The sequence below is a fragment of the Ovis aries genome, chromosome 4, assembly GCF_016772045.2.
Source record: "Ovis aries strain OAR_USU_Benz2616 breed Rambouillet chromosome 4, ARS-UI_Ramb_v3.0, whole genome shotgun sequence".
Lineage (NCBI taxonomy): Eukaryota > Metazoa > Chordata > Mammalia > Artiodactyla > Bovidae > Ovis > Ovis aries.
In genome coordinates, this window is record NC_056057.1 from 119492908 (window position 1) to 119507802 (window position 14895).

The 14895-nt window shown below is 50.0% G+C and overlaps 1 long non-coding RNA gene across 1 annotated transcript; it reads left to right on the forward strand.

Annotated features, from left to right (window-relative positions):
• Window positions 1-8208: 8208 nt before the first annotated feature.
• Window positions 8209-13196, forward strand: LOC132659782 (uncharacterized). The gene is made up of 3 exons (XR_009600583.1): window positions 8209-8361; window positions 8664-8747; window positions 9249-13196. It is a non-coding gene; the product is annotated as an uncharacterized LOC132659782 (long non-coding RNA).
• The last annotated feature ends 1699 nt before the right edge of the window (window positions 13197-14895 follow it).

Below are 14895 nucleotides of genomic sequence, written 5' to 3' on the forward strand. Positions count from 1 at the left end.
CTCATTGAGCATATGGTTTTCCTTTCTGAACCAGGAGAAAAGGTCTTGACTGTTCATTCAGAATTTTAACCCACTTGTATTTATTGTTATAACTGATATTTCACTTCTCTCATTATATTCATAATTTGCATTTTATGACCCCTTGTTGCTTCTTCCTTTTCTGTGCTCTGAAACAATAAAATGGGAAAAAAAGGTCAAACTTAACAAAAAAAGTACAACAAAATCAGAAATATCAAGAAATACACTCCATCTTAGGAAATATGCCAGATCCATATGAAGAAAATTTAAAAGCCTCATTGAGAGACAAAAGACTTACAGAAATGGACAGATGCAGCGTTCCTATCACATTCGCTAAACTGAGGACTGTAGCGCTGTCAACGATCCTCAAATTAACTTGTGAGCGTCTTGCGATTCTACTCACAATATTAAAGTTTTATTTGTTTGCTTGATTGCTGTTTGTATAATTAGAGAAATGAGCGTAACATCTATATGAAAGCATAATCTGGCAAAACGAATTAATGCAACTGAGAATTTCAAGATAAACCTTCCACGACCAGAGCTTAAAAGAACGCAGTGAGACGACGCAAGAGGGGAGCCTGCAGGCGAACACGCGCAGTCTGCAGGAGCCACCTGCGGCCGTGGAGGAACACACGTGGGCGCGGGGCTGGGCGCCTGGACCGTTTAGAACGTCGCCGCCGTCCGGGAGCCGGGGCGCGGTTTCCCGCCTGTCCCTCGGGGTAACAGCAGCACCGACCTCACAGCGAGGCGGAAGGCACAGCTAGCACACCAGAGCCCTGAGAGCGGAGCCCGGGCCCGGGGGGGTCAGGGCCTTCTCGGTGGCGCCATCCTCCGCGGCGCTGAGCAGGGACAGGCTCCGAGAACGCCCACAGTGGGGAAGTCTGGTGAGCGTCGACCAACCCAAGCTTCCCCAGACCAGTGGAGCGAGCATGTTTTTGCAGACATCACCTCTCTTAAAACCTCTCATAACCATGGCCTGAAGGGCATGCTCTGGGCAGTGCAGTCCTCGTGGGAATAAGACTTAGGCCCTGATGGGGTGGTGTCCAAAATCACCAGGGGGAGGAGGGGGTTTTAAAGATGATCCAGAGAAAGCTCATGAACTATTTGGAAAGAAAGAAATTAAGCTATGCATTAAAATAAACTATAAGACACTGAAGAAACGTAAAAGTGAAAGGCACTCAGTCGTGTCCCACTCTTTGGAACCCCATGGACTGACGACACCGTCCATGGAATTCTCCAGGCTGGAATACTGCAGTGAGTTAGCGGTTCCCTTCTCCAGGGGATCTTCCCAACCCAGGGATTGAACCCAGGTCTCCTGAATTGCTGATGGATTCTTTCCCAGCTGAGCCACCAGGGAAGCCCAAGAATACTGGAGTCGGTAGCTTATCCCTTCTCCAGTGGATCTTCACGACCCAGGAATCAAACCAGGATATCCTGTATTGCAGGCGGATTCTTTACCAGCTGAGCTACCAGGGAAACCCATAGATAAACTAAAAGAAAAACCAGAAATAACAAGCTAAAATAATTGATATAATTAATCAATTAAAATTAATTATAATTTAAATCATATAGCTATAATTTATATAACTTTATATAGCTATAATTTATATAACTATAAATTATAGTTTATTTTAATTAATAAAACTATAATTAATTTTAATTAATTAATTAAAAATAAACTAAAAGAAGCCATATTCTTTAAACCTGTTTTTGACCCTGAGGTAAAGGTAACTCGTATTAGCAGAGTGGCAAGATAAGACAAAGTAAGGGAAAACCTTGGTAGATGCTATTACAAGACAACTGACAACTTCTGCAAATTGAGACAACACAAATTCAATGAATAGAAAACATCAATATTTTAAAATATCTGCAACTACAATCAATAGGAAAATTAAGAAAACTATGGTCAAAGTGGCAACTGGCACAAAGAAATACTTAACAAAAAGAGAGATAATGTTGTTCAGTCACTAAGTCCTGCCTGATTCTTTGCAACCCCATAGACTGCAGCTCACAAGGCTTCCCTGTCCTTCACTACATCCCAGAGTCTGCTCAAACTCATGTCCACGGAGTTGGTGACGCCATCCAGTCATCTCATCCTCTGTCTCTCCTCCTCCTGCCCTCAGTCTTTCCCAGCATCAGGGTCTTCTCCAGTGAGCTGGCTCCACACCAGGTGGCCAAAGCATTGGAGCTTCAGTCAGCATCAGTCCTTCCAATAAATATTCAGGGCTGGTCTCCTTCAGGATTGACTGGTTGGATCTCCTTGCAGCCCAGGGGACTCAAGAGTCTTCTCCAACACCAATTCTTTGGCACTCAGCCTTCTTTATGGCCCAACTCTCACATCTGTGCATGACTAGTAGAAAAACCATAGCTTTGACCATATGGACCTTTGTTGGCAAAGTGATATCTCTGCTTTTTAATATGCTAAGTTTGTCATGGACATGAGTTTGAGCAAGCTCCGGGAGATAATGAAGGACAGAGAAGCCTGGCGTGCTGCAGTCCATGGGGCTGCAAAGAGCTGGGCATGACTGAGCAACTGAACAACGACGGTTAGTCATAACTCTCCTTCCAAGGGGCAAGCATCTTTTAATTTCATGGCTGCAGCCACCATCCACCCAAGAAAATAAAATCTGTCCCTGCTTCCACTTTTTCCCCTTCTATTTGCCATGAATTGATGGGACCAGATGCTCCAATATGATACCCAATATAACGGTATGAGACAGGTTAGTTCAGAGGTAAAGGCCACAAGGCAGCAAAGATTAAAGCCTGCGTTTGCCAGGTGCCCGGGGAAACGGTGTCACGTGCTGGGAGTCTGAGTGTAACCCTTCTGAACGTCTCTTTGCAAACTGTAGCAAAAGGTTTCAAATATGAAGACTCCGATCTCTCAGGTGAGATGACATTCTCCATTGGAGCCCCTCCCTCCCCAAAGCCAAAAAATAAGTCAAAAGATGTTTATAGATGCAAAGTCTAGTATAAGTGAACAGACTGAGTATCCTACATTATGGAGGCCCACCTGCCCCAGTGGAACCCGAGAGGATGCCACCATTTCTCACACTTCTTGTTACCTTACACCATGTCGCAAGCAGTATCTAGTTTAGGCTATACTTCTTACTTTTGATGCAATGCTGGCTAAGTCTTTCTCATGTTCATTTGCTGTTTCTCCACATGTCACTCAAAAGCTCGCCTGAATGGACTAAATAAGACAAACCAGATCACATGCAACATTCTAAACTGTCCGTGTAGAGAGCAGGGCCATTTCTCTCTGGACCGCCCTGCACCTTGACGGGCTCTCGGGGTCACAGTGTATGGGAAACAGAAGGGCTGCCTGTGCTGTGTGGGTCTGACTCGAGTCTCTCCTGCTGCAGTGACAGGACTGGTGAAAGCTCGGGTGCTGTCCCCGCAGGAGTATAAGATGACAGGGGATGGCTGAGCTGACACCAGAAAGCCTAACAGAGGAGGCTATGATGGGGGTTTTGGCAGCAGCATGGGTTCCAGAATGCCTCTAAAATCCAACAGCGAATTTGTAAATCAAATCAAAAGTATGTGAACCAAGCCCGAGTGGCAGGGATAAGTGGGGATGAAACAGAAGAAGCAGTGACGTGTCGTGCTGTGATGCTGAATTTAAAAACGAGAGGCCTTCCTGGAGCCGGCGAGGCCCTCTTTGGCAGAATCGCTTCCTCACGTGGACGTTCCCAAGTGGACCATCCAGTGTTATTTCAAATGGTTTTGGCCTCATGTCACCTTTCTTGTGATCTTTTTAAAACTTGCCATTAGGTTGAGTTCAGCTCTTACCCCTTTACTGCAAAGTCACACCCAGAATATGTCACGAAAGGCAATACCATTGGAATGTAGCGCGTGGGCTGGGGTCCCAGCCCCTTCTCCAGGCTCGCCCCAGTCCCCTTCTCCCCACAAAACCTTGACGGCACATAACACAGCCGCACAGACCACTGCAAGTGTGGACACCCCGGGGCTCACACACGCTGCACAGACCAATGTAAGCGTGGACGGCCTGGGACTCCAGACACGCTGCACAGACCACTACAAGCATGGATGGCCCGGGACCCACATACGCCACACAGACCACTGCAAGCGTGGATGCCCCGGGGCCCCAGACATGCTGCACAGACCACTGCAAGCGTGGATGGCCCGAGGCCCCACACACACTGCACAGACCAATGTAAGCGTGGATGGCCTGGGGCCCCAGACACGCCGCACAGACCACTGCAAGCATGGACAGCCTGGGGCCCCACACACGCTGCACAGACCAATGTAAGCGTGGATGGCCTGGGGCCCAGATATACCGCACAGACCATGCAAGCGTGGACGGCCCAGGGCCCAGACACGCCGCACAGACCACTGCAAGCGTGGACGCCCCAGGGCCCAGATATACCGCACAGACCATGCAAGCATTGATGGCCCGGGGCCCCAGACACGCCGCACAGACCACTGTAAGCGTGGACCACCTGGGGCCCACATACGCCGCACAGACCAATGTAAGCGTGGATGGCCTGGGGCCCCAGACACGCCGCACAGACCAATATAACCGTGGACGGCCCAGGGTCCCAGACACACCGCACAGACCACTGCAAGCGTGGGCAGCCCAGGGCCCCAGACACGCCACACAGATGCACCTCTCGAGACAGCCGGCCTCACAGAGGCCAACAAGGGACCACATGGAGCTTGGGGGCTGTTTGAGCAAGGCACCCACCACCTCCTCCGCCCTCCTGAGTCCTGGCCAGGCCTCAGGCTTTGTGAAGCTTCTGAGTCATGACGGCAGTCAGGTACGAGCCTGGGGGAGGAGCCCTGGGCGCCCAAGTGCCGCCCATGGTGCCCGGCCCTGACACCCCATCCACGTATACTCACAGCACACTGTCTGCCCCAAAGTGAAAGTGACCGTGTTAATTGCTCAGTCGTGTCTGACTGCGACCCCATGGACTGTAGCCCACCAGGCTCCTCCATCCGTGGGATTCTCCAGGCAAGAATACTGGAGTCACTTGTCATTTCCTCCTTTAGGGGATCTTCCCATCCCAGGGATCAAATTCGGGTGTCCAGCATTGCAGGCCCACCCAGGGGTCAGTCAAACAGATCTCAGATGCTGACAGCGTAAACTGAACAAAGCACATGATTTTCACTTTAGTGGGACCCGTAAATGGACAGAAGCATAAACTGGAGCACATGAAATGTGACAGGGTCTGCCCAGCGGTCGGTCTTCCACGATGCAGTCAGCTCGCCCAGCTGGAGCAGCTGGTTCCCTCGGGCTGTGCCTCAGAGCCGGACCCTGGTGTCTGACTCTGGGGTCCACATCTCCCCAGGCTGAAAGACCCATTTCCTAACTGAGCGATCCTGCATTCCTGGAGCAAAGTCTCGGGGCAAACAGAAAACACAAACCACAACAGGACAGGAGCCCAAAGCCCCACATCCTCCTTCTCGGGAGCCCGAGAGCAGGTCCAGCCCCTTCTCCCGAGAGACCTTCTGGGCGCCGCCCCTCCGGGTCAGCAGCCACTCTGATCGGCTGGGCACATCGTCTCCCCCGTCCCGGGCACGTAGTCGTGTCTTCTTTCATCCATCTCGCCCACCCTAGGCAAGAGAGCACGTCCTTTCATGAGCATACTCTGTGATCATTTTCGTAAGCGTAAGGTTTTCTGTTGTTTTTTTTTTTTTTTAAACTGGGAGAGTCTTGCCTCCAGGCTGAATCAAAAGCTGCTCGGGCCGCGTGGGCCCTGATTCATGCCTCGCACCCCTCGTCTCCAACTGCAGGCGAGGCACGCAGCAGGGGCTCGACGAGCGCCCGCTGATTAATGGAACTTGAGCCATGAACGACAGCCCTCACTGGGGAGCCCAAGCCTTCAAGTGGGCCAATTAGCGTCTCTGCCGCCATCACCGCTGATGGGGTATTGTGCGCTGCTCACGTCTACAATCAGAGACCCAGGTACTCAGCTGGGTACAGCTTTCCACGCTCTCAGGCAGCCAAAAATAGCTGTACAGTAAACTATCATTATGCCGGAGGATGGTAAATTGGGGTGCTCTAATTAATTAAACATTCTGGCCAGTAAAAGAGAAAGAAAGGACACATATATGCAGAAGACCGGCTTTTACACAACGAGAATACTTTTACAAAATAAGATACACTCGGCCCCAAAATTACACCCGACCACGTGACTGCATCGTTGGGAAACGACCTAAAGGACTCCTCTGGTGCCTGATGCAGTGCGTGCAGAAGGCAACGGTCTGGGGGGAAAATCTGTGTTCTTCTCGCTCAGTCGTGTCCGACTCTTTTCGACCCCACGGACTGCATCTGTCCTTGGAATTCTCCAGGCAAGGATACTGGAGTGGGTTGCCATGCCCTCGTCCAGGGGATCTTCCCGACCAGGGACTGAAGCCACACCTCTTTCGTCTCCTGCATGGGCAGGCAGGTTCTTTACCATTAGCACCATCACCTGGGAAGCCCCGAGGGAAAGTCTGTGGGCCCTCCAATACAGCAAGTTTCAGGGAGAGGCTTACATCTCTCCTGGCACCAATACCCATGAGATGCCAGTTTAGACGTTCCAGTATCATCATTATTTTCAATAACTGAGGCTTTAACTAATTACATGAACTTCCTGGTTATCGTAATTCTGCAAAAACAATCATTTAAAGAGCGTATTATTTCTAGGTTTTAAAATGAATGAGAAGAAAGTTTGAGGGCACATTTCCTGGGAGATTGAACGTTAGGCGTCTTTCCCAGTCTCAGAATTCTGTCTTGCAATATTGTCTCTTTAAAAATCCTGGTTTTGGTCATACGGGTTACCAGCCATTTCAACAAAGACCAAAGCAGTTAACTTTAGTTTATGCATACAGCTCGATTCATGCGAATTTCAGTTGGTTATTCCAAGACTGTCCAGTGTACAAAAACAAATGTATCAGCTACTGTTTCCAACTTTTCTAGCTTGGGAAACTGAGGCTTCTTTGTGCTTACACGCTCAGAAGTATTTGAATAATGAGCATATTTTTAAATGAATAAAATCGTATTAAAACCTTGTGTAACTCAGTCAATCTGTCCTGGTCGTACATTAAGGGTGACCTGGGAGCCTTAGAAAAGGCCACGCCCAGGCCTGAGAGATCTTTTTTTTTTCCAAATAGGTGAACGGGGCTGGGGCCCAGGCATCCACATTTTTTTAATCTGGGGAGATTCTAACCAAAGTTAAAGCCCAAGACTGTGGCAGAGAGAAAAACTGGGCTTCTTTTTTTAAAGTTTAAACTTTTTACTTTGTACTGGGGTGTAGCTGAGTAACGATGTTCTGGCGGTTTCAGGTGAACAGCGAAGGGCTCAGCCATACAGATACATGTATCCATTCTCCCCCAAAGCCCCCTCCCATCCCGGCTGCCACGTAACTCTGAGCAGAGTTCCCTGTGCGGTACAACAGGTCCTTGTTGGTGACCCATTTTAAAGATGGCAACGTGTACATGACCTTTCCAAAGTCCCTAACTATTTTTCCCCCAGCAAGCACAAGTTCATTTTTCTGAGTCTCTTTCTGGAAAAACTGGGCTTCTTAATCAAGTATTTATTAACATGAGAAATATCTGTCTCATCCAAACCGGAGAGAAGCAGGTATTTATTGCCAGATTACCGAGGGCTTGACTTGCCTCAAGTTTGAGGAGTAAATAAACTCTGAGTTCTTTTATTCTCCCACCTTAACCAGCCTCCCTCACTTGACTCAAGATGTAATTCTAAACCTTCAAGAAAAGCATATCAACAAACTCCTCTCATCTTTCTGTTAATTCAGAAGTGGACAAATTCCTCATAAAAAGTCCTGAAAGCAGAACCAGCTCGTAACTGGTTCCCACGTCCTATACTGGGCGCACAGGTTTGAGGAGGAGATAGCATCTCCGGGGTGAGGCTGGGAGGCGGGGCGGTAAAAACTTCGTATCACGACATCAAAGCTGGGGAGAGATGAAAAGGCATCTCTCTATTTGCATCATAAACAAATTTTACATATTATGATATTCCAAGAATCTTTCATTTTAACAGGTGGAAAAACAAGGACGGAGGCCGCGTGTAAAACACAGAGCCTCATTTGTGGTCGGTGATGAAGTTTACGGGGCTTTGATAGAAGCTCTGCCATGAGTGCGCGGCAGGCAAGGGCTTGTCGGGCTCTGCCCAGGGCACGGTGTTTACCGATCCCAGGGTGATGCGATAAACCCATCGTCAGTTGGGCACAGCTGCAAATTCATTTTTAAAAGGACCATTTCGGTCCCACTGAACCCATTTCAGATTTTTTTACCTCCTTTTCTGAAGGGCTGTAACTTAAAAGGGGCGTCTCGGTGGGTTTCAACCGGCTTGGCACGAGTGTGGATCTGCAGGGCTGGGTGAGCGACACGGGATGTGGGCACGGTTTTCCTGCAGGTCCCGGGACGGAGGCTGCCGGGGTGCAGACACAGGCTGGCAGCTGCTTCCCACCGCTTGGCGGTGAGCGTGGGCTCAGGGAGCAGCCTCAGCGGGGAGCAGGCGGCTGCATCTGGGCCCGGCACCTGTTCCTCACCCGGGCAAGCAAGGGCACAGCGACAATGGCTTTAATCAAGGGAGAGTGATGAGCGATTAGGTGTCTTCTAATTGTACCTGGAACCTCTGAAAGAGCCCCACTCATGCTTGTTTGATTCCTTAATTACAGAAACGCCTCTCAGAAACGGCTGCCGCTTCCCAGACAAGAACGCACTCATCTCTGGATGTGATGGTCCACTTTGCAGCGAGAAGGGTGAGCATGAGGAAGCCCTGAGGCTCTTCCAGCCGACGGACATGCAGGCTAGTTCACCGAGGCAGTCTCTCCCTTTCAGACATTATCCACTGCTGTGAGCTCAGTTTGTTTCAGAGCTAGATTTGGGATTTTTTTCTGACTTGTTACTTAGTTTTAAATTTTTAAATTTTGTTGACATACAGTTTTAAATTTTATTAGTTTTAGGTTTTAGTTAGTTTTAAATTTTATGGACATACAGTTGATTTACAATGGTATGCTTAATTTCCAACTCACTGCAAAGTGGCTCAGTTATACATATATATGCATTCTTTTCCATTACGGTTTACCCCAGGACACCAAAGACAGCGCCCGGTGCTGGACAGGAGGTCCCTGTGTGTCCGTCCCTTACATAGTCTGCACCTGCTAATCTTAGACTCCCCGTTCTTCCCTCCCCCACAGCTGCCCCCCACTTTGGCCACCACTGGTCTGTTCTCTATGCCTGTGAGTTTGTTTTTGTTTCAGAGACATATTTTGTGTACAAGGCACTTGGAAATTTTCATTAAGTCAGCGACTTTGTGAAAATGAGGAGAAACGCACGGCAGGTCAGCACCACGAAACACAAATTACTGTCCCTTCATCAGACAGCAGACAGAGTGTGAGGGGAACAGAGGCCGGGCGCAGTGTCCCGGCTGTGCTGCTGAGAGAGCCAGGGGCCCGGCGGGAGCGGCCCTCAGTGAGATTCAGCCCCGGGAGATGTGAGAACGGCCCAGACCGGGGTGATGTCTCGGGCTGCACAGTCACAGAGGGGCCCGGCCCACGGCATGGCGCGTCCATCAGCTGCCGCATCACTGGGCGGTTACCCGTGTGGCATTACAGGAGTTTCTGGGGCGGGCTGATGAGACATAATGAAACACAGCCACCTCTGGTGGCCCCCACGTCAGGGGGACGTGGGGGCGACAAGACAGTCTTCTGGTGGGCGCTGCACACTCCCTCTCGATACAGCGCAGGATGACATCTCGTGACAAAGAGGAGGCAAGTCACGGGCACCCCACATGCAGACTGAATCCCAAGAAGTCAGGCTGGATGCAGAGAGACGTCAGGCTCCAGCTGTTTGCTCCCAGCGAATCTGCCCATCCTGGGCGTGGGGGGCACCTGGGCGCTGGTGGGCGGAGGGCTGGGGGTGGGAGCAGGACGGCAGATTAAAGCAGCCCAGACGTGACCCCAGCCTGGGCCGTTTCCACGTCTCCCGGGGGGACTCTTCCTGCCCCGGTGTCTGGGCCTCGGTGACCCAGTGGCAACAAGGACTAAAGGAGGCTGCTCACAGGACCGTCTCTGGACCACCCCGAGCTGCGGGTGCTCCAGCCTGGGCACCGGGCTGCTCCCTGCTGACCCGCACTGCAACCAGGGCCGTCCAGGGCCCCAGGTACAGAGCCCCCGGGCAAGCAGCTCCTCTTTGTCCCAAGCCCAGGCCTCTGCCCACCCACCGGCCCAGCCCGCAGCTCCGCACGCCTCTGGCAGAAGCCGCCTGGGCTGTGGAGCCAGGCTGCACGTGGAGGAGCGGCGGACGCACCTGGTCTTGCTTTTGCCCCACACAGCAGCCTTCTGGAGTCTTAGCTCGTGGGGACCAGTCGGGATTGGACGCTTCCTGTCTGCCGTCTCCATCACCCCTGTTGGCCAGTCTTCCCACGGGGTCAGAGGAGCTGGCCATTCACGTCCTGGGCCTCCTCTGCTCGGACCTCACCCTCAGCAGGACAGTGGGAATAAAGGACCTCAGGGAAGGTGTCCTTTCTTGACAAAGCCTGGCATTCCTGATGACTTTGACATCATACAAATGCCGTTTGGAATGTCTCCAGTGGACAGTCAAGGTCCTTCTCTTTCCTCTCCTGCTGGGACACTCCCAGTCCTCCAGTCACAAGGGTACACAACCAGGGGAGGACCCAGGAGACTGCACAGAGAGGGACAGCAAACGGGAAAAGCATGTCAACCTGATTTTACAGCTTTACTGCCGTTTTACCACATCTAGAATGATTTGCTTTTCACCACATCACCGGTGAGCTCTGCACAGAGCGGACAGAGTCTGAACCCGGCATTTAAGAAAGAACAGAACGTAGGTGAGAATGGGGGACTGGACTGGCCAAGTACAGACCAACTAGAGCAGAGACCCAGGAAGTCAGAGCAATGAGGGTCAACCGTCTGAACGCCTCCAAAGCCCAGATTTGTGCAGGCACAGCATCTCCAAAGATACACCGGAGTATGGTATCCAGGTAGACCTACCACCTTAACTTTCTAGCCAATAAAGTGTTTTCAAAAATGATTATCACAATGCCTTGCAAGCTCTTCAGCTGCCAAACAGATATGCAACACTTATTCCAATGAACGGAAAGATTTAACTTCACAAACCACTTCGTGTTAGCTGTTGGAGTTATGATGCTAAGTTGCTTCAGTCGTGTCCAACTCTCTGCAACCCTATGGACCACAGCCCGCCAGGCTCCTCGGTCCATGGGATTCTCCAGGCACGAACACTAGAGTGGGTTGCCCTGCTCTTCTCCAGGGGATCTTCCCGACCCAGGGATTGAACCCACGCCTCTCACATCTCCTTCACTGGAAGGCAGGCTCTTTACCGCTAGCGCCACCTGGGAAGCCTCTGTGATGGCATCAGTAGGTACAAAAGAACAAAAAGAAAAGAAGAGAACCACCAACTAGCTAATAAGCAGTGGAGTGGAACTCCAACACAATTTTCCAAACTTTGAACTTGGGATTCTTCCTGTTATATAGTACTGTCTCTCTGTCAGCACCCCTAACACTTCAGAAATCAAAAGACAATGGAGCGTAGATAACCAAGAAGGACCTACTGGAGAGCACATGGAGCTATACTCAAGAACCTGTGACAACTGATAACGGAAGAGGAGGCAAAAAGGAATACATATGTATAACTGAACCACTTTGCCATATACCTGAAGCTGCCACGACATTGTAGATCACCTGTATTTTAATTAAAAAAATTTTTAAAGACAACAGAGCAAATAGCCCCTTTCTGAGTGACTGGCTTTGCTCTAGGCCCACGTGCAGTGATGACCGCACGCGGCCACCCTGCTGCTCGGTCCAAACCTGCCACTGCTTCCCCAGATGCCACATCCACGGGTCACACCACGGCCCTCTGGGCACAGAGACCCGTGCCGCTGCCCAGGAACCCACCAGCTTTGGGCTGGTTTCATTTCCGTTTGCATGGATTGAACATGAGGGCGGTGGGAAGGAAGCTGCTAAAATCCCACCGGCTCCAGCAAGCCCCCACGCGTGGACCTCTAGCCACCTTTCCACATAGCACGGATGCCCAGACCTGCGTGGAAGGTCACTGGAGATGCTGCTCCGTGGGCTGGCCCAGCGCGGGGGTGGAGCAGAAGTCACAGGGGCTCACAGTCCCCCGTCAGGGGCTGAGCGCTGCCTCGCCTCTCACGGAGGCCTTCTCCCTTAGTTCCCCGTATACGCAGGTGCAGGCTATACTCCCACACACTGGGGATCTCTCAGGACGGTTCTTAACCGCTGCCTGCACGCTGGCACCGAGCTGTGGTCGTGATCAAGACTGAAGAGGCACCAGGACAGCCAGAGGCATCCCACCTCCTACCTGGACCGCTATAGACACCCACATCGGACGGTACACATCGAACTCTCAAGACCCAGGTCAACGATGACCAGCATCCTGCCATTTTTGTTTCACTGTCTTCCACTGGGATCTCGAGGTCCCGGTCAACTCTTATCATCCTTATATTTTTACATCCTTATATTTTTCTTTGGGGGGATAAACTTAAGCATGCTGAAATGCACAACTCTTAACTGAATAATTGTGACCAATTGAATCACCTGTGAAGCCCACACCCTATCCCCCTAAAGAGCATCCCAGCTTGTCAGAAGGCGGCCTCCTGTTCCACCTCCCAGGGGCAATCACCGTTCGGACACATCTCACCGTTGAGCAGTGTAGCTGGGATTCGGACGTCACGTAAATGGAGTCGTATAAAGCATGCTGTGGGGGAGAGGCCTGGCTCCTGTTTTCGGCTTCATGTCCGTGAGAGTCATCCGCATGGCCGACTCGGCCACTGCTCACCCCTCTGGTGGCCAGTGGCATCCACTGGGTGACTATGCCAGAGTTTGCTTGTCCCTTCACCCACTGGTGGCCACTGGAGTTGTCTCCAGTTTTGTATAATTGTGAGTAAAGGTTCTGTGAACCCTAGGATGTACATATTTTGGACAAACATTTTCCTGTGTTGTTTTGTTGGTGTGTTGTTTTTATTTTTTATATAAAAACATGATCGCATTACTGGAGTCTAAGGGCATGTGCTTAACGTTATAAGAAACTGCCAAACACGTTCCAAAGTGGTTTCGCTGCTTTACAAACCGACCCGAATCCAGCTGGAATTGCAGCTGCCCTTTTTCAGACGTAGCCATGCTCTTCGGCGGGTGGCGTTGTACCCTCGTGACGTCTGTCTGCACCTTCCTGACAACTAGGATGCTGAGCGCTGCCTTATGGGTGCATTTGACCAGTGGACATCTTCCCTGGTGAACTGACTGGTCAAGTCCTTGGCCTATTTTTAAAAATAAGGTGTTTAATTTTTGTTGTTGAGAATAAGAATTATATTCTTGATACGAGTCCTGCATCACCTATGTGCCTCGAGAATACTTTCTCCCAGTCCAGATCTGCTCATTCTCTTTCCCAAAATATACTTTTAATGAACGGAAAGGGTTTTTCTTTAATGAAGTCTAATCAGAAATTTCCCTCTGAACATTGCTTTCTGTGTCCCATGCAAGAACCTCCTGTTAGAGAGACACTCTCCAATGTCTTCTTTTAAACACTTTATAGTCTTAGTTTTACTTTATAGGTACACGACACACCTCAGTGTTTGTTTATGAGGGAAGGGAGGCTGAGCTTCTTTTTCATTCATTCGTCTGTTTATGCTCGTGCGAGGGCTTCCTCCCGCGCAGGCTTTTCTGGTTGCGGCGGGCGGGGGCCGCTCCCCAGTCGCGGTGCCCGGGGCCTCTCGCTGCAGCGGCCTCTCCTGTACAGGGTACGGGCTCCAGACACATGGGCTCCTCAGTCGTGGCTCACGGGCTTACTCTGCGGCATGTGGGATCCTCCCAGACCAGGGGTCAAACCCATGTCCCTTGCACTGGCAGGCAGATTCTTGTCCACTGGACCAGTAGGGAAGTCCCAAGTTTGTTTCTTTCCCCCATACGGGCATCAAGTCATTTCAGTAATATTTGTCTTTTTAAAAAAAAACTTACTTTTACCATTGAACATTTTGGATGTCTTCGTTAAAAACCAATCGGCCATATAAGGGTGGGCTCTGGAACCTCTATTTTACTCCACTGTTTACTAATGTCTATTTTATATTCTCAGACTAAAACCACACTGCTTGGCTGCTGGACTTTCCAATAAGTCGTGATGTCAAGTATCACAAGCTCTCTCGCAGTCTTGAGGCTGGTCTATCTTTCTTAGGCTTCTCAATCAATGTTAGACTCATTACCTAAATGCTTACTGTGTGAGACTGGGATTGTGTTGAAAACATAATCAAATTGGAGATGAGAGATAGCTTACCAGTACTGAGCCTTCCAGCCTTTCATGAACATGGTACAGGCCTCTTCATTTACTGAGGTATTCCCTATTTTCTCTCATCAAAGTTTGGTCATTTCAGTGTGACATACTCTGTATGTCTTTTGTTAACTTTATTTCTAAGTACTTTATGCTTTTTTGATGCTATTACACATTGATTTTTTTTAAATTTTACTTTCCAACTGGCTGCTAATTTATAGAAATTCAATTGTATTTTTGAATATGGACCTTCATCCTGAGACTTTGTTAAATGTACAGATTGGTCCTAATAAGACATTGTTGCAGAGGTTGTTGTCAATAACTTAGGATTTTCTGTGTAAATAATCAGCTTGTCTGAGACAGGGCCGTTTCACCTCCTTACTTCTATTTCCTCTTCTTATCTTTCTGCGCTGGGCGGGACCCCCATACGAAGCTGAATGCAGTGATGGCAAGAGGTATCCCTGCCTCGTTCCCAGCTGTAGAGAAAAGCATCAGTGTCTCAATAAGCTGAAGGTTTTAGTAGATGGCTTCCCTGGTGGCTCAGATGGTAAAGAATCTGTCTGCCGTGCAGGAGACCCGGGTTGGATC